Raw genomic sequence first — 20,307 nt, 5'->3', positions numbered from 1 at the left:
TCACAAGCTCCACACGGGACGTGACAGAGGCTGGTAGCAGAGCAATCATGGCAAGCGAGAAGCAGCCAAAGCAAATTTTTGAGAGCTTTTTAAGCTTCGTGGCAGACACAAAGCTGACAACCTCACAGATGGATGCGGTGGTGATGGCCTCATACATACACACAGCGGACCGCTGTGGACTTGTGTCAGTTGCACGGACACGCAAGGATTGTTAATTTCCCATGAATCATCAGGAATTGACGTGTTCATAGTCTGTCATTCGTGACCTCATACATGAACAACACAACTAAAGCATTAGGTACGTGGGCACATCACTATGAATTATGATTTATTAAGCATGATCATGATTATTTATTTTTCTGCAAAAAAATTTGGTCATCACTGCGCAAATTCTGATTTGAACACAACTTGTGCATAATAATGTACCCACCTTACCTAATGCTTTAGTTGATGTGTTGTTCATGCATGTGCATGAGGTCATGAATGAGAGGCTATGAACTCATGTCAATTCCTGATGATTCATAAGATATAAAGGAATGAAGTAATGCACAAATCATGAATTAATTCATGCATGAATTCATAATTCATGTACCCTTACCGTAAAGTGTTACCATAACTTTAGTTCAAGCCTGTGGCAGCAGTTCCAAATAATTCATTTTGTGCCATGCAATGAAAAATATCTTTTCACAAAGTTATTCACAAGTTCAGTGGGTGCATTTTCCAAAAGAATGCTTTAATTCTGATAAATAAAGTTGGTCCCACATGAAACTCACTCAGTGTCGTTTAATATTATTTCTTAGATATGTATGCTACATACCAAGAAAATTCATGAAGATTAACTTAGATATCCCATTATTTTGTGAGCAGTAGGCCTACGTGTGCTGTTGGCAAAATTGTGTCTAATCTGTATGTCTGACCTAGGTTGGCACATGTTCACGTGTGCGTGCACGAGCACTACAGTCACGCGCAAAGTGTCCCGGTTTTAGTTCCGGGAAATCTGGTCACCCTACCATTATACCAGGTGGAAACGATGCCTTTGACTCATCTGACCCACAGGGCATACAATAACTTCAGTTTCAGTTCTTCAGTAACTCATCTATGATGTGCCCTACTTAAACACATATGCATGCACACACATCTGGATTCCTCAAATCATTAGTGTTGGTAATGCCACCACAGCTGTCTACTCTTTCTCACACACATTATCCAAAGGGATTAAATAAAAAACTGTGATTGTGGAAAAATAGTAATAATGCCTAAAGTAGGTCACTTATGTTTTATAGGATAAAGCATAGGGAATTAATTTAGATGATCCAGAGTGCATAAATTAGGACCCACACACACACACACACACACACACACACAAACACACACACACACACACTTCCTAATCAGTTGTGATTTCACAGATACTAATCTAGCCATGCTAGCCTGTAGATTTATTATTCTAAGAACATACATAACCACTCAGACGGGCTGAGCTCATAGCGGGGGGGGTTTCTAAGCAAAGTTTGACGAAAGTTATACAATTAATGACAATTTTATGAAGTAATTTTTCAATTTGACATCAATTGAGTCAGATACAGTACATGGAAATAGCTTCGGCCTTTATCTCCGTTCTGTGAACTGTCTTCATCTTCTCTGTAACCTCAACCAAGCCTGAAGGTTCGGCAGACTGGGGCGATTATCCTGCCTAATACATTCAGTCTCAAAGTCACCAATTGCCTTATTTAAAAGATAAAAAAACAAGGCTGTCTGACTAGCACTCTGGTTGTCTTACTGGGTGACACAGTTTATTGCATCTGCTCATTTGTTCTGGAGTAGAAAGGTTTGGTTTTGGCGTCACTTAAGGCTGATGTCGAGTTTCTTCTGTTCTCAATGTAAAATATTGAAAGTGAAAAGCGAGTGCAAGGCAGAGTGTTGAGCGCACACTCATTTTAGCCTTCAAAAGTGTTAAGTGTGCATGTATGTCACACACTTCCCACGCTCCCCATGTCTCTTTGGAGGATTGGTTAATTAAAAGACAGTGATTCTGAGCAAGAGAGGCTTTACAGAAGTAGCTCTGGGCTTAGCACCATATATCCTCTGGACACCTGCTTTAAAGCATTTCATGACCCCACTATTAACTACCGCTAGTGAGCAATCTGTTTCTTGTCATAGGGCCTCATATCATACATTTATCCACTGACTATTTATATTTCAGCTTCTTTAGATATATGTCGTGTGTTAGTGCCAGCATCCAGTGCTCCGTAAGTCAGTATGAGAAAGGAGAATACGACAAAGCTAGAAATGACAGGGGCAATTACTCTGGCACTGCAGGGAGAGTACAGTAACATGCTTGTGAAACTTAACTGAAATGTCATACTTCTATTAGCAGCAATTAATCTCATAGAGAACCACTACAGCTGTGTTTCTTTACTGGCTCCAGACAGATGATGATGTAAAAGGGAATAAATGCTGATAGCACTCCTGCTAACATACATTTAACTAATTTAAATATAATATATAAAAATATGTGTAACCCAGGGTTAGTTCACAACTCTCTAGCTACTAGCTAGCTGCTTTTGTACACTATGCATTATTGTCTAACCTACTCGGTATAGCTATTAGCAAACTAGTTAATTATTCCCCCAAACAGACTGTTGGCAGTCTGCTACTTCGGTTACTTTTGTGGGTTGTGTGAGATGTACTGTTGTTTCTATGTGTATATATCTATGGTTTCCATGGTGGGGAAACCTAGCTCGATAGCAGAGACAACAAACGCATTGGATAGGTTCACTGTCAGTTATCACTCTCTGCCTATCAGATTGCTCAGGGGGTGGGATCTGGTGGGGTCAAAAAAAAGAGAGATGAACAAGAGAAAAAAGGAGAGATGCGTGGTTTAGCTACTAGCAGAAAGATTGCTACCAGAACGGGATGTTATACGGAACGGAGGTATTAAACTCCGTCGCAAAAAGTGAGTTAAAGCAGGTGTTTGCCGTGTTAGTTACTGACGTTATTGAAGTTTCAAGTTTGGGAGGTTAGCCTAGCCTACGGCTACTAGTGCTAGCCACGTGTGAAGTTAGGCTAGCAGCCAGTTGCCCTGAGGTAAACATAATGTTAGTTTATTGAGAAACGTCTTGTTGAGAGATTCTTTTGGTTTGAACGCCGCTCAGTTAGCGCCACAGGATTCCAGGATAAAGCCCTGTGGTTCCACTGAGTGGCCTCCGAGGGAGCATCGCCACCCGGATAGCGCCACTGGTGACCAGGATAAAGCCAGTGGTTCCTCCGGCTACGAGGGAGAACAGTGGGTGACCAACCACTGTTGGTCTGTGCGGCCCTATTGCTCTGGGGACGCAGGGAAAGACACTCTTTGGCTCGTGGTTTATTGCTAAAGGGACGTGAGTACGACACTTCAACTGTCAACACGAACTTTAACAGGCCTGCAACGGCGGTTTTATTTTATTTTGCCGGCTTTTGTATATCTTTATATTGTTACTGTATGTTGAGTTACCAGTTATCTCAGGGTAGTGATATCAGTTTGCAAGTATTAGAGAAATAATTTGAACTACTCTGAATGTCAATGCTAATTAATGTTGATTGTGTTATATTATAATACAGCTGTGTTTTGTAATACTGACTCCGGCTCCACTCACTGGTTAGTATAACCTTTATACCGTAGGGGTGTTTAAGCTACACTGGTTATACAGCAGGCTTAACAGGTGAGAACCATACCCTAGGACCCAGGTTACACTAACACCCCCTTTGAGGCAAAAGAGGGCTACATATGTTTTAAGAAAGACAGTTTGATATGCTGCAGCAGTTGACCTCTGCTGCTGCACATAGCAATTACCTGACAATACCAAGCTTTGTTATTTTAGTCAGATATTTTCCTCAGGAGTTGGTGGAAATCAAAACAGAGCTAAAACAGAGTGAATATTGGACTTGTCAGGTAGACAGAAACACAACTCCGAATGACTACTAATGTTGTTCTGTGACTGCTGGATGTGTAAATAGGCAATGGGATCGTATGATATCGTACGAAAACTTATGCACAACAATTCTTATGAAATCCAGTGTTGGATAGTAAATAGTTACATGTAACGAAGTTACGTAAAAATAAAGGTAACTGTAATCTGTTACAGTTTACTGTTATAAAATTACAGTTAACTTTCAAAATGTTCATGATTACTGTGTACTTTTTGGCGCAGTGGGAAGTGTGGCTAATGGAGGCTAGTGAGCTCAACTAAAAGGAGAACGACTGCTAATGGAAGGAAATGGCTGGATACAGATACATCGGGCATATCTCTGCTTTCAACGAGTCAGTAGAGCAGTAGGCAACCTACGTGGAAAGGTTTGAACATTTTGAAACATCGAATGAGATTGAGAAGACAAAAAGTCAGCCTTTCTTCTCAGTGTAATGGGCACTGCTACCTATGGACTATTGCGTAGCCTCGTAACTCCTGACAAGCCAGGGCTAAAGTCATACGACGATATTGTGAGTGTTTTGCAGTTGCATTTTTCTCCGAAACTGATTGTCATTGCCGAGAGATTTCGCTTCCATAAACTAAATCAACAAGAGGGAGAATCAGTGAAGCAATACAGTTTAATTATGCAGTAATTAAACAGTTAGCAGAACACTGCGACTTTGGCACGCATTTGCAGGATGCACTGAGAGACAGGCTCGTATGTGGACTCAACACGGAGGTGATACAGAAAAGATTGCTAACCAAGCCTGCACTCACTTTTCAAAAGGCTGTGGAAGTAGCCATAGCAATGGAGACGGTAGCAAAAGAAACGCACCAGCTAAGTAATGCATTAAAAGTAAATGCACTGTCACTGACTAGTCAGCAATGCTACAAATGTGTGCGCTGTGGAAAAACGAATCAGAAAGAGGCTGAATGCTATTACAAGGAACAAACCTGCCACAGAAAGGCCACATATCAAGAATGTGCCGAAACAAAGAGCATGTAAAGAACAAAAAGGCAGTAAAACAAAAAGTGTTTACTAAAAAAAAGAAGAGCAGAGTGCACCACATGGATGCAAAATAAATGTCCAGTAGTGAGGGTAGCACAACAGATGCAGAGCTAATATGGTGGTTCAGAAGGGAAACTTGTCACACGTGTGTTAAGCCAAAGATTGAAGGGAATTCAATTCAAATGGAATTAGACACACGCGCTGCAGTTTCTCTAATATCCAAAGAACTATATGTCATGCAATTGTGCCACTTACCTTTACGCCAAACAAATTAAATACTGAAGACATACACTGGCGAGCTGATTTCACCGGAGGGGGTCATCAAAGTCTCAGTGAAAATGAAAAAACAGAAGGCTAAGCTACCACTGTACGTGGTCACTGGACGTCACGTGCTAAAGCCTGGTCATTCAAAGTGGGTGACACGGTATTGGTTCGTGATTATGGGAGAGGAGAGAAGTGGACACCGGGCATGGTTTCAGCCGAAACTGGTCCTGTGTCATACACAGTCAATGTCGGATCTTCGGAACACTGGAGACGGCATGCTGACCAGATGCTGGATCGACATGCAGAGTTGGATGTTCCAGAGTCTCAGAGTCTACTCACATTCCAGCAGACCTGCCTGGAGAACACAGTTTCTGAACCAGCTATTCCACCTCCAGATCCAGTGAGTGTGCAGCCATATCCGGTAACATCAGAGGTAGTCAACACACCACATCAAGAGACTGGTGATACCCATCCCGTGTCATTACGAAACCAGTTCGTTTTAGCCCTTAAGGAATTCAATACAGCTGGACAGTTGTTTGACACATTTCGGGATAAGAGACTGTTACATTTGTGTTTCTTTAGACTAAAGAGTCATGTCTCAAGAAAAAGGGCTTAATAACCCCATGATGACTCAGGGTTGGGACAGTCTACTCCTTACCTCAAGATTAGGTAATGTGACTTCACATGTTATATAAAAAAAATTAGGGCTGTCAGCATTAACGTGTTAATCGCGATGCGATTAAGGGCCGAGCATAACGCGCTAATTTTTTTTAATCGCATGCCGCCATTTATTAATTTATTTTCACTTCACTCGGCTTCGCGTTGTGCCTAACAGGCTACTATTTTGACCCTTTGCCATACTTCCTCGTAACACATCCTGCTGCTGCAGGCTGCAGGCATGATGGAGAAAGACAGCAGCAACGCAATTCTGAATGGCGCTTTTTATTTTCCAAAACTCCCGGACGGGTCGAAAGCCGCACACTGTGTAAAGCCGAATTAAAATATCACCAAAGCACGTCAAGCTTGAGCTACCACCTACGAGCTAAGCGTAGTAGTACAGTTAACGTGACTCAGGTTGATGCTAGCAGGCTCAGGCAAAGCATTATTTTGGAGACCTACCACTCTTGCAAAATGGGTGGCAACTAACTGCAGACCTGTCAGCATCGTAGAAGACTCGGGTCTTAAAGACTACGGTTGGCATGTTCTGACCCGTCTTATACATTGCCGTCGAGGGGGACAGTAGTTTCACGCACGCATATACAGCCTGTACGACAAGGAGAAAGTAGCCAAACTGGAACTGCTGCAAAGTGATGCAAGGTGATCACTGGACGTCAGTGAGTAAGCAAAATTATCAGTTGGTAGAGCAGGCGAATCCTTGATGCCGAAGGTCAAGGGTTCAAATCTGACCTGTGACGGTTTTCCTGTGTGTCTTCTCCCTCTCTTTCCCCTTTCACGTCTGAGCTGTCCTATCATTAAAGGCGGAAATGGCCATAAAAAATCTTTAAAAAAAAAAAAGAAAATTATCGTTTGACAGCCCTAAAAATAAAATAAAAAATAAAGTGTTTATGTTCATGTCATGATCATGGGAGCACGACATTTAGTGGGGAGGAGATGTGATGTATGTGCCATAGAGCATTGAGTACCTCGTTTTGGCGCTGTGCTGCCACTGTTACTGTGACTATCTGTATGTTCTAAGTTGAACAAGTACATTAGTTAAAGAGAGTAGCTCCTACTGTCAAAACGTGTCTGTGTTGTCTCTAATAAGAAGGTTATCTGAAGTGAACCCATGACACAACAATTACATTGGTGGTTACATCTGTATTTTTTCTGTAAAAAAACTAAGCTATATGTTTTAATTTTATTTGGTTGCTTTGCATGTTTTTCATGTGCACAATGTCTTCTTTTGCCATTTCCAGCCACAGTGCTATTCTGATGCTTTCGATTGGTTCTCCTGTTTGAATTTACAGCGCCACCCGTTTGACAGTTAAATTGCATCTCAAGCAGTTTCAAGCGCAAAATGTACAGCTAACGTTCTTCCTCCTTGAATAAGGATATTGGTATGTGAGATCTGATATTAGCACTCGCGACTTGCGAATTTTAGGTGTATATATATATATATATAAAAATATAAATTATTATACTCTATTCATGTGATGAAGGGTTTTAAAAGGAGTTTGATACTAGTCAGAAGTCATGTTTCCATCAACTTATTTTCATGAGCATTTTGAAGTATCGCATTAGAAAATGTTGATGGAAACGGCAAAATTCGAAAAATATTTACGCTCGCTTGAGGTGGTTTTTGCCTTTTTTGTGACGTGATAAGTTGTGACGTAGCGGACATGTAACTCACATGACTATAGTCCCAGTATCCATCGGATGGGGGAAGGATAGTGATATGGGTCCCATCCAGTGTGCCGTACTCTTGTGGCACAAGGTGCGTAGTGGAGTTGCAGTGCGCTATTGCCCGTGCCTCAGCCATGTTTGGTAAATTGACAAATTTGTTCAACAGCTTGAATCGTATGGCCCTGCACACCGTGTATACACAGCAGTGAACGGTTGTCTGGCTCACACCAAATGTCTCTGCCACAACCCTGTATTCTGCACAGGTGGCCAATTTGTACAATGCTACCTCTCTCCATTTAGCCAAAGAACTTAGCTTCTAAACTCTTTGATTTAGCAAGCCGGTTTGCAATCTACAACCATGCGTAACGTCAAAGTGTAGTCTAGTTTATTCACTCTAAACCAGTTGATGGAAACACTTCTAATTCTTAATTTTTTTTTTTGCAACATTTTAATAGTTTGCTTAATAATCGCGTGACAATTAGATGGAAGGTTGTAAGGCTGTAAGGTTAACACAACAGCTGAAAACATTCATTAGAAATTTAGAAAAGTAATCGAAAAGTGTTTCAATGTAATAAGTTACATTACTTTGATTAAGTAATTTAAATAGTTACACTACTATTACATTTTAAATAGTGTAACTATCGGTCACCTATTACATTTCCAAAGTAACCTCCATACCTACACACTCCCTACGCAGACCAGAGCGGTTTTAGGCTGTGTTCAGATAGGCTGTGTTGGCCGTCAGACGGTCCGGCAAAAACGCAGGTCTTTTCATTCATTTTGAATGGGGGTAGTGTGTTTAGGCTGGAGCGGGGGGTGCCGCAGGGGGACAGGGAAAAAAACACAGCATGCCTGCAGCGAAAAGTTGAGACCGACTCAATTTTTGGAGAAACGCAACCTCACGTCACGCTGCGGTGGCCAGTCATGTAACTGGTGATCAGACTTGTCAGTGGGTTTTGAGCTATGGTTTGAGGCAGTGTGAGAATCCTGTACAGTAAACAGGTTTACTGTTTACAGGTTTGCTAACAATCACCATAACAACTTAATGCTGATAGTATGTTAATGTTCTGCTACTGCCAAGTGACACTTAAGTAGTGTTTTTTTAATTCAGTACTAAAGAGCCAAATCTTAATTGCTTGCTTTGCATTTTATTGATGGCTTTAAACTCATGCTGTCTTTGATTTTTTTGTTTTTTTCAAATGTTTTTATCTGTTTTGATTTCTTTTTTATGTTTCACTAACTTTTTATAAGTATTTATATTTGTACTTACTTAAACTGTACCAGGGATTCTTTCCTAAGTGTATATATTTCTTCTTAGAGTTTTTCCAGCAATTGTTAACCCTTACCCTATTAAGGACCAATATATGCCATTAGTAACAATATATATATATATATATATGTGTTGATAATGGCCCCTCTCATTCAATAGTCAATAGTTCTTTAAGAAAAGGAACACTTGTGTGGAAAGCTATTAGGAATTAATTTGTTTGAATGGAGTGAATGGATAGATGGAGGGATGAATGGATAGATAGATCGATGGATGGTGGGATGGATGGAAGGACTGTACCATATGCATAACTGTTAGCAGTGTTTTGAGTGTTTTCTCCTCCAACAGCTAGCCACCTGCTCTGGCTGAGAGCAACATATGTGACTCTACCATCAGACCTCTGACAAAATGCTAGGATAGAAAAACCTCCACTGAGAACAAATATGGACTGGATGGATGGTTGGTAGAAAGTGCAGATTAAAGATGGATAAATGTGGATCAGAGCAGAACTAACCTGCTTTATCTATTTGCACAAATGTTTTGCTTATTTCCATGTGAGAACATTTAGCCACAACCCTGTGAAGCGTTGCCAGGTCACTACAAGCTTAATGCCCATTCTGATTAGCCGTTCACATGTGCCTGTAAAAACATACTGTTAAAAAAATGTCCGTGGCCTATGGCCATGGCTTTGCCCTTCTCAGTCCTGGGTAGTGTATTTGGAGTTGTGTGCCAAGCAGAGTTGATCCATGCTGCCACCCTAACTGTGAGCAGGACAGGTGGTTAGGAAGTGTGAGAATGGTACTGAGCCAGCTGGTCCTCAGCTCTGTGAAACTCAGAGGGAAAAGTGAGGAGGGGGAGTCTGGTTAGCCAGACTCCTCCTCCCCCCTGGTGGCAAGTTTTCATTATAGTAATAATTATCAAGAAGGCCAGATGAAAAATAATACATGTCATTATCTCCGTCTTTGAGCTGTACTGGGCAAGGTTTTTCTATAAAACAACACCAGACTTTCTAGTCTAATTTATAGGATAGGGCTACAGTACACAGCAGTATCATATGATCCCCAATAATGAAGACACTGTAGTTTCACCTCATTAGTCTAAGCAAAATAGTGGTGTTAATGGTGAGAACAAAAGAACACAATGTGCCAAAAGCTTGGCACACTAACAATGTCGAAACCTTCTGCAAAAGATTTTGCACCAAAGTGTGTACAGATTGGTGGCATCATATTAAACAATTTAAGGGGAGCAAAAGTGTCAAACTTTCAGAAAATCAGTTTAGCCAACAGTGTGCATGAACCACATTCTGGCCTCATGCACAGGGTCTTTTATGAACTTCAGATCCATTCTTTTGATCCACTCGACTGCAGGTCCAAGAGATAGTCAGTTCTCTTCAGCAAGAGAGCTTAACGTCAGCGTACTGACGGTTCTGTCAGAAAGAGCTGCAAGTGTCATATAGCAACAGTCTTGACAACAACACTTTGATTGATTGACACACATACAGCCAAATCAGTGTTAAATTCAGACATGGTGCATTGTTTTTGTTTTTATATTGGGTTAGGTAATAATGAGGGAGACAGAACATGATAAACGTCTATGTAACCATAGTCTCGCATTGCCAGACCTATCACCACAGCATTGTAGAGTAAGGTCTGGCTCCTCCACACATTCCCAGATAGGAGCAAAAAAACGCTCTGGGTTGTTTGCATTATTTAAACCTATCACAATTGTCTTGGTGCGGCACTAAGCTCCGGTTGCCGCAACGGTGGCTCTGCAAAATGGTCTTTGGAAGGAACTTGTTTAGGTGGAACATTTGCACCCAGCAAAAGAAAACACCACATACAATATTAAATGAAGTTAACTGTTCACACAATACAGTAAAGTGAACTATATAAATTAGCTGGATACATGGTGAAACGTAATTTGCTCTTACCAGTGTATTCTTGCCAATGAATTCAAGTACAATTATTGGTGGTGAGCTTTGAGTTGAGGTCATTTCTAAAAGGCTATGCAAATAAAGGTCTTACTGTCAAACAATTTGTGTAAGGTCTCTCAGGAGAAAAGCAAGTCGTTGGAGGATGAGGAAATGGGATTCTTTTTTTAGTGCCAATGTGTTTAAATGACTGAATGTCTTTGTGGTTAGAGTGGGAGTTCTGGTAACAAGTCAAGGCACTGATATACTTGATGTGGTACGAGACTCAGTAGGAGTAAAGATGGTCCCAAGCCAGTAGGTTTTGTCCAACAGGATGGACATGTAACCATTTCCTGGAACTATTCAGGGCATCCATCTGTCTGTTTGGAGGCAAGAACAGGAAACAATTTGGATGGATTGTCAGGTAAACAGATCAATGGATTATAATGCGAGGAGAATCACTAATTAAAGTCATGTCTATACTCAAAAAAATACATAGAGGTTTTTTTCATGTAAAATATATATATATATATATATATATATATATATATATATTTTGGGGGGGGGGTTAGGCCTTAGTTAGGCATTTGTGAGTTTCCATATTTGCCAACAGATTAGCGTGACCACGACTGCTGCTTTGACAGCACTGAAGTGATCCAGTGTGTCCATCTGTTTGTGTAAGAAAGAGCAGTCAGTGACAGTCATGATGGATTAATGGAAGGCATTATAACATACAGCAAGGAAAGGTGTAACCGAGTGTAACATCATACCATTATCATGATACCTATCTTAAACATTGTATCTCTAGTAATTTATCTCACTCTTAGTGGACAACACAAGTAGTGTAGCAACAATAAATAGTTGTATTATTCTCTGAAGGGATAATAGTGAGTAAAGTTAGAGGAAAGTATGCCATCTTTTCTAAGCAATACTGCCAAAGTGTGAGGAGAACTGCCTAAACTGACTGCAACAGAACATCATATCAACTAAACAGTGAATATAAAGGGGGAGTACAATTTTTAGGTTTAATAGTTATGTTAAATTGTACCTTGTCACAGCCAATGTATCCAATTTACACACATAGTGGATGGATAGATGGATGGATGGTTATTTAATGATAACATTATAACAATTAGAGATAAAATTCATCACCTCTTGCCCACAACTTCTAACAGAAACGGATTTAAAAACTGACATATATTTAGACTTCTAGAGAGATTTCTTCAGCTAAGCCATCTACCTGTCCCTTAGACCCCATCCCAACTAGGCTACTTAAAGAAGCTTTACCCTTAGTTAACACTATTACTAGATATGATCAATTTGTCTTTATAAACAGGTAAAAAGTAGATATGATAAAACCTCAAGACCTATATCTAATCTCCACTTTTCTCCAAGATCCTTGAGAAGGTAGTCGCTAATCAGTTATCTGACTTTCTACATAACAATAGTTTATTTGAGGATTTTCAGTCAGGATTTAGAGTGCATCATAGCACAGAGATGGCACTGGTGAAAATTACAAATGACCATCTAACTGCTTCAGACAAAGGACTTGTCTCCGTACTTGTCTTATTAGATCTTAGTGCTGCATTCAACACTATTGACCATAGCATCCTGTTAAAGAGACTGGAACATTTAGTTGGTATTAAAGGAACCGCACTAAGCTGGTTTGAGTCCTATTTATCAGATTGATCTCAGTTTGTTAATGTTAACGATGAATCCTCCATGCACGCTAAAGTTAGCCATGGTGTTCCACAAGGCTCGGTGCTTGGACCAATTCTATTCACCTTATATATACTTCCGCTAGGCAATATTATTAGTAAACACTCTATTATGTTTTACTGTTATGCAGATGATACCCAATTATACCTATCAATCAAGCCAGATGAAACCAGTCAGTTAGTTAAACTTCAAGCATGCATTAAGGACATAAAGTCCTGGATGACCTACAATTTCCTGATGTTTAACTCAGACAAAACGAAAATGAAGTTATTGTACTGAGCCCTAAACACCTCCGAAGCTCACTATCTAAAGATATAGCTGTCCGGATGGCATTGCACTGGCCTCCAGCACTACTGTCAGAAATCTCTTTTTGATCAGGATATATCCTTTAACGCCAATATAAAACAAATCTCAAGAACTGCCTTTTTTCACCTGCGCAACATTGCCCAAATTAGGCATATCCTGTCTCAAAACATGCAGAAAAACTAGTACATGCATTTGTTACTTCAGGGCTGGATTATTGTAATTCTTTATTATCAGGTTGCTCAAACAAATCTCTTAAGACTCTCCACTTCAATCCACTCCACTCCAGCTTCTCTGCATTGGCTTCCTGTAAAATCCAGGATTTAATTTAAAATCCTTCTTCTGAAAAGAGGCACACTTAAAATCAGATGCAGTCTTAATAAAAAAATGATTTCTAATCTTGGGATATTGTTGTTTTATACAATAATTTCCGCCGACATTCATGCCTCCAAACAGCCACTGACCTGACTGTGACCCTAGCATCTTGGGAGGTTTGCCGCGCATTCTAAACAAAACAGTAAACGCTTGCTAGCATGTTTTCTACAGAGCTCACTGCTTAATTTCTTTATTAAAAAACGTCAGCTTAATGGCCAGCCGGACACAAGGCCTACACGTGATTCTCCCTCCGTGGGCATGGCATCAACAGGTCTGACTCCTCCTGCACAGCCTCCTGCGGCGAAGTAACATTACGGTATAGCATCAGGTAACAAAAGACACACAGGGGCAGTTTGCTGACTTGTTTGAAAGAAACCAGGCACATGTGAAAGTTATCATTTTTGCTTTTCTGTGCGAAACAAGGCATGGAGAGTCTCAGTATATTTTACACATCAGCCCAGCCTATTCTGTAGTGATATGCAGAGTCTGTTTTTTTTCTGTTGTTTTAAGCCCCGCAGTCACCCGGTGCAAATGTTATTCAACTAACGTTACTACTGCAGCCAAATCATCCCATAAATCACCAATTTTAAACACTTAAGCAACACAATAATAACAAACCTGTCATGTAGAGCTGTCAAAGGTGCTGATCCTGTAGCTGGAGCAGTAAAAACGGGGCGTGGGCGGATCGATTCAAATATCGATAATATCGATACCACATTGGTATTGATATTGATCAATACCAGTGTAATAAGATTGATACTTTAGTTTCAGTTTCTCTCCAGTATGCACTGCTGCGGTTTTATCACTCACCCCCAGTTGCCTGGAATACCTGACGAAAACTTTATATTCCATGAATAGCATTAGAGCAATCAGCTTACCACTTAACTTAAACTCGAGTTGGAGGAAAACACTGGACAAACAAGAGAGCATAACGTTTGACTACATCACTGTTTTTCTGCAAGACGTAGTGCAGCAATGGCACTGTAAGAATGAGCAAGGACCGAATCAATCGGGTTCATGTCGAAACAGACAGACTGCAGTGTCACACGGGCCACGGCAGGTCAATAACTAGAGCAGTAGTTCCCAAACTTTTTCTGCAGGGCCCCCTTTTGTAGATACAAATATTTTCAAGAAGTTCAAATGGGAGTTTTAGAGCAAATGTAGGAGTTGAGGTTTCCTTTAATTGTTTTTGTTGGAATAAGGCTAAAACATCAGCTAAGGTCTAAGCACTAAGAAGAGTTGAACTATAGGCACTTTTATTTTGGAAAAAGTAGGTATATTCCTAGTTTCCTGTTTGAGGCTTCTTTTTTTTTTTACAACAAACAAGATAGAGTTACTCTATTAAGCTTTAATTTTGGAAAAAAAACTAACTTGTCCTGAGTTCCCTGCTACATTTATTTTCTAGGGCTTTTTTGTCTAAAAAACTAGGTCATCCCTAGAATCCTGTTAACATACACTGACTGGGGCTTTTATGTTGAAAAGTCTGGTTTATCTTGGCTTTTCCTGTTATGATAAAATTACCTTCTTGGGCTTTTTTTTGAAAATCAGAAATGACACTGCGTGCGTGCGTGCGTGCGTGTGTGTTCTTTGGACTGGTATGGGGGTGGGGGAACACAAAAAGTCACAAAATGTCAAGTTGAAATGCCATTTTTCACAGCTCTTTAAGTTGAACATTCTGGGTGTTTGAGTCAATTCAGTCCCCAACATAAAATAATTGCTGTGTCAAGCTCTGTGTCATGGAGTTTGTACTGATACCTTACTGGAGATTGCCAGAAAGACATAAAAAGTAATGAATATTTGCTCATCTTTTGCCTCTCTGGCTTTAGACATTTTTTATAGTGAACAAAATAAGAATCAGAGCTTTTTAAACCATCCATGTTCAGTTTCCACTTGCAGACACTTTTCATGTAACAAGGCTTTTATATATATATATATATATATATATATATGATAGCCTAATGTCCTCCAAATCAAAGAGGAAGAGTAAAAAAGAGAGAAATAGTCATATAATTCCTAGCTTATACCTGCATGCATTAAAGAAGCGTACTAAGGTTGCTTTGCTTTGAACATAGGATGTCAACCTTATACATCAAAACAAATGCCAGACCAATCCTTATATGAAAAAAACAATTCACAGACTGAACCTATTTTAAGCTAACAGTATTTTAACTGCCCCATTGAGCTTGACAACAGAGCAGCTTTTGCTGCTGGGTCTCCACAGCAACTACAGGGATGCTGTCACCGGGGTAACCATTACCATGGATAAGGAAGGAAACAGAGTGTTCTGTGCTTATGTGACGTCAGTCCTGTATGTCGTGTATTGCCTGAAATACAGCTGTAACAACAAGGAGCAGTAATAAGTTGTGATAATGCTATCAAAACAAACACAATATTAATTTCATGCAGCATCTTCCCACTTTGCAAGTGAACAGAGCACAAATTAATTAATGTAACTTAATAAATACTGACAAAATTACACTGACAAGAATACTATGGACCAAAAATATCTGCTGATAAACAAAGACTTTTTTTTAATCACAATCACCTGCAACGGTTCACAGAAATGAGATAAAAATCAACCTATAGTCACAGCACAGCCCTGCATTTACACAGCTTATCATAAGAGGCAGCATTAGACATTATTTTAATGGCAGGATGAAAACGCATATAAGGGCTTAACACACAGTGGCAACCATTCAAAGATAAATGGATCCATAAATAGTTTATTAATCTGTCATAATAAAATTATGATCACTGGGGAATTACGAGGATTAGTTGGCTAAGGGACATAACAGAAACAAAATCTTTTGAATTTATTTTCTTAAAAAGAATAGTTTATTAAAGCTCCCATATTATGCTCATTTTCAGGTTCATAATTGTATTTTAAGGTTGTACCAGAATAGGTTTACATGGTTTAATTCTCAAAAAACATCATATTTTTGTTGTACTGCACAGCTCTCTCTCACTGCTGCAGATCCTCTTTTCACTCTGTGTTCAGGTCTCTGTTTCAGCTACAGAGTGAGACATCTCTTCTTCTGTACTATCTTTGTTTGTAGTCCCACATGCGCAGTAGCTAGGTAAGGATCATGTTAGCTAGCTGTTTCCACAGACAGTAAAAGAAAGGCTGTTTCTCCAACTTCGGTCAGTTACAAGGCAGGATTAGCCGGGAGACTTATTCTAAACAAGGGCGCACATATAAGTAGTTCTTTTGTAGATTATGGTGAACTTGTGTGTGTTGTAGCAGTGCTTTGCCATTGAGAACGAGGTTGCGATAGCGTTAGCATGCTAGCATGCTAACGCCGGAGAGACTGCCTGGAGACTGAAGGCAGGACACATTCAGAAACCCGTATCTCACTCAAAACAGCATGGATGGTTTTTTTTCAAAGTTTGTATGCGTGTGGAAGCACCAGAGACACAAAATAACACCCCAAATCCCAGAAAAAGTGATTTTTTTCATAATATGGGTACTTTAAAATACAATAATGTTATATTGTAGCTATAGAATACATATGTTATTAGGAGGGGTCGGTGGTGATGAAAACAAATCAAATAAAAGTTAGTGTCAGATTATATTTAGAACTTAATCTGTATGACCTTCTGTTTGATGTGAGAGGCCAGTGGGCTCAGTAGGCCCTATTAAGTGACCTACATCAAAATATCCAACCCTCCATGTGCTATATAGCAAGCCATTATCACACACTTGATATCATATGAAATTGCACTTTTCCAAACATGGATTTTTTATTGCCCCTGAGATTCAGAAATGTCAAAGTGAAAGATGCATTAACATTGATAGTAAGATTTAAAAACAAAACACAACATATGGACTGCATCCACACTAGGGTTGGGTACCAAGACCTGGTGCTAATACGGTACCGGTGCCTTAACGACCAGTATCTACTGGACCGAATAGCAACACGGATTTCGGTGCCTCATTTCGGTGCCACTGATATGCCTGCGCGCCTCATGCTCCGAAACGGACGTTAGAGGCAACAGAAGCATCACTACACGTGACGCTAGTTAACACTACACTCGACAGCAGCTAACGTTAGCCTACCGTTAGCTAGCAGCTGGATTAAACACGGTTAAAATGCTGACAGCTAAACAGTGTAAAGTGTGACTGTATTTCACTGTAGAGGATCCAACAGCGGAAGTTAAGCAGTGTGCAACTGCTGTTGTTGGAAAAACAACACAGACGGTGCGTTCACTTGAAACTGGTAGCCTCACGGTGCATTCAAAGTTATTGTAAAATACCCTTTTCCCATCTGGTGGTTGTTTTTGTCGTTCAACAGCAATTTACTAGTGAAATACGTTATTGTTATAGTTATTGTTATAGTTATTACTATATTATTAAATCATTTAATTTTGACCATATGGCCTTAGCAATAAACAAGCTGTTCTTTAATGACACTGACTGTTGTTTAGTACCCTTCTTTTTCTTTCTTTTTTTTTTTTACTTTCTTAAAAAATATCGGTTCAGGCACCGGCACCATTTTAAAAGTATTGCTTTACCACCGGTATCGGAAAAAAACCTAAACGATACCCAACCCTAATCCACACATTAACTCATGGTAAATTGTATTATTGGGCTCAAAAATTCAAAGTAACATACAGTAAGTGCAAATCTAACTGTGCTGAAAACACACAGGACTGTGTTATGTATTGAGCATATTTATCACATCATGTGTTAAAACGTATTTTTCGAGGTAGTTCTGACCCTGGAAAATCCATTTGACCCTTAGCCTAGAAATCTAGACGCACCCTAGCAGAAGCAAATGTCATTTGCAGCCAGGTTCAGTCTAGCAACTCTCCGTTGGCTTGCGAGCTGGAAAAACCAAACTCTAGTCAGGCCAATCACATCGTGTATAGAGTCGGTGGATGGGCTTAACATGACGGCAGAGTTGCGACGGTTCCGCATGAATTCCCTGCTACTTGAAAACAAAGAAGATGGCTGCTGCTGCTGGCGAACAGAGGTTTTTCGAATCGGCTTGGAAAAACGTTAAAAAAAAAAAAAAAAGCCAGGAATCTGATTGTGAATATTTCTTATTTGGGTAAATGATACAAAAGAGACTCAACACAAACATCTGAACTGTACATTGCTATGGTCACTGCAGTCATCTAGACCACAGGGCCTTACAATTAATTTCACAATATCAAACAATTACTCAGGTAAGCATGATTTGCCTTGATTGAACCTGAACTAACACTAAACAAGTTACACATAAAAACCTTTTGAGTTGTTTCAAGGGCATCCCACTGCCTCTGTATGTTGTGGTACATGCATAAGCTCATTATGTCCTCATTTTCTTTCATACTGCATGGCATATTGTTGCACCAAAGACATTAAGAAACCACCTTAAAAATCCATTTGAATTCAGCCCTTGTTTTTGTTTGAACACAGCTTATCACATCCTTGTACCAATCACAAGACAAACAGGTCAATTTTGGTGATCAGATGTCTTGTCTTAAAATAAACTAATATGGAAATTTAGTCAGTGTTCCTGATTTCTGATATAGTTAATCTACCAGATAAGCATGTATATGAAGGCTGTGGATCTTATATTGCCAGAATGACACCTGTAAGTATAAGAATAGTAGGAAATTATATTACATAAAGTTAATCAGAAAGATTAAAAGAGCAAAAAGAAATGGGAAAACCGACATGCTATTAACACATAAATGCACCCCAAGAGAAGCTCGACAAAATACAAACCTCAGTTCATATGATTTAGGTCTATTCAAGGTAACAGTAGTATTGGTTGTCAAAATAAATACAGGTGTCAAACAGCTAATGGTAGATTAGCATTATATTGCATTCCAGAAATGTCAGGAAGTTGGCAGGCAAGTAATAATAATATTGCCTTGTAGGCTGCTTGAAACTACCAGGTGTCTAACAGGAAGCAAACTAATACAGGACAGTCTGTTGGGATATCTATTACTGCTTGGATGGTATCTAGTTGCCTGGCAGACTGCCCCTGTGCTGCTTTGCTTCTTATTAGGCATCTGGCATTATTTAGGCTGCCTGGCTACCTACTCGTGTTTGGCTCCCAGAGAAACTTAAACATGTCGTTCTGCTGTCTATTAGACTGATTATATTGTTCAGAAACCTGTAGTTAGTTACCTAGCTGAAGGGACCCACTGTCATGGTACAGTGTATTTATCAGCAGTGGTTGGCTCACTGTAGAGAGAGATATGCCAGTGATCACTGACTGTGTAGGAGGTGGCTGTCTGACAGATAACACAGAGGGAACAACAACCTATTGGGTTATATTTGTTCTGTTCCTGCTTCTCCTAAAGGCTGATCTCACATTTAATTCCTTGTTCATATCTTCAATGATTACCATGAATTGCAGTAATTTTGTCTTACCATCTTTTTTCAAGATATTAGGTTGTATTAGAGAATTATTCTTCCTTGTTCTTTATAAATAGAAATAAAAACATATGGAAAACGTATGATTATGTTTGAAATTATATAAAACAGAAATTAAGAAAAGATCCTCTTGCCTTTAATGTAATTGGTCTGCTAAATTAAAAATCTTTGTTACTTTTTAATGGATAGTTATTGGTAATTGTATAAGTTACTGATGTCATTTATACTACTTTTTTTTAATGCAGTTGTAGCTCTACAGTCAGCAGAGGAGGCAGGTGTGCAAAACATCCTGAGTTTAAGGTCTTAAGCAACATCAGATTCTCTTTATACCACAAAGGCTGTATTAGTTGTTATTGTTTTACATCTGTATTACATTATGTAGTAGTATTATTACTATTTCTTTTTCACATGCTCTCATAAAATGCTGCTCCATCCCAAAGTCCAATGCCAATTTTTTGTCCCAGTCCATTCCAGATACTATGTTTTGGCTAGGCATCAGTAGCTTGTGCGCAATGCATCCTGGTACATGTAGACACTGCCGGTACGACGCCGCAATCAGTATAACTCAGCTTCCTCGGTCAATATAGCATGCACTGAGGAATTTATTGCTTCAATTGACTACATTTACCATCAACATTGATTGGACATCCACATAGGATTCAGTTTGATGATTGCGTAAGCACCCACACTCTACAGAGCCTGACCTGAGAGCTTCTGTAAGTGGGAAACAACAAAGACACACACACAAGTAGGTGAAAAATCAGTAAGGCAATAAGTATGCAGTCATGCAATAATTAAGAC

At 39.6% G+C, this 20,307-nt stretch overlaps 1 protein-coding gene and 2 long non-coding RNA genes across 3 annotated transcripts in view; 1 reads left to right on the top strand and 2 right to left on the bottom strand.

The window, feature by feature from the left end:
• The window catches only part of LOC118495442 (UPF0606 protein KIAA1549L-like), a 96,907-nt gene that overhangs the window by 43,903 nt on the left and 32,697 nt on the right, over positions 1 to 20,307 (bottom strand). The window lies entirely within an intron of this gene.
• Positions 1,169 to 20,161, top strand: LOC116057908. The gene is made up of 3 exons (XR_004106900.1): positions 1,169 to 1,181; positions 3,074 to 3,076; positions 20,094 to 20,161. It is a non-coding gene; the product is annotated as an uncharacterized LOC116057908 (long non-coding RNA).
• On the bottom strand, positions 2,178 to 7,021 carry LOC118495383. The gene is made up of 3 exons (XR_004897765.1): positions 6,963 to 7,021; positions 4,891 to 4,901; positions 2,178 to 2,188 (listed from the first exon to the last, which is right to left on the bottom strand). It is a non-coding gene; the product is annotated as an uncharacterized LOC118495383 (long non-coding RNA).

This window comes from Sander lucioperca, chromosome 7, assembly GCF_008315115.2.
Source record: "Sander lucioperca isolate FBNREF2018 chromosome 7, SLUC_FBN_1.2, whole genome shotgun sequence".
In the NCBI taxonomy this organism is placed as follows: Eukaryota; Metazoa; Chordata; class Actinopteri; order Perciformes; family Percidae; genus Sander; species Sander lucioperca.
Note: the sequence above shows the minus strand (reverse complement) of the source record. Positions and strands in the feature narration are given on the sequence as shown.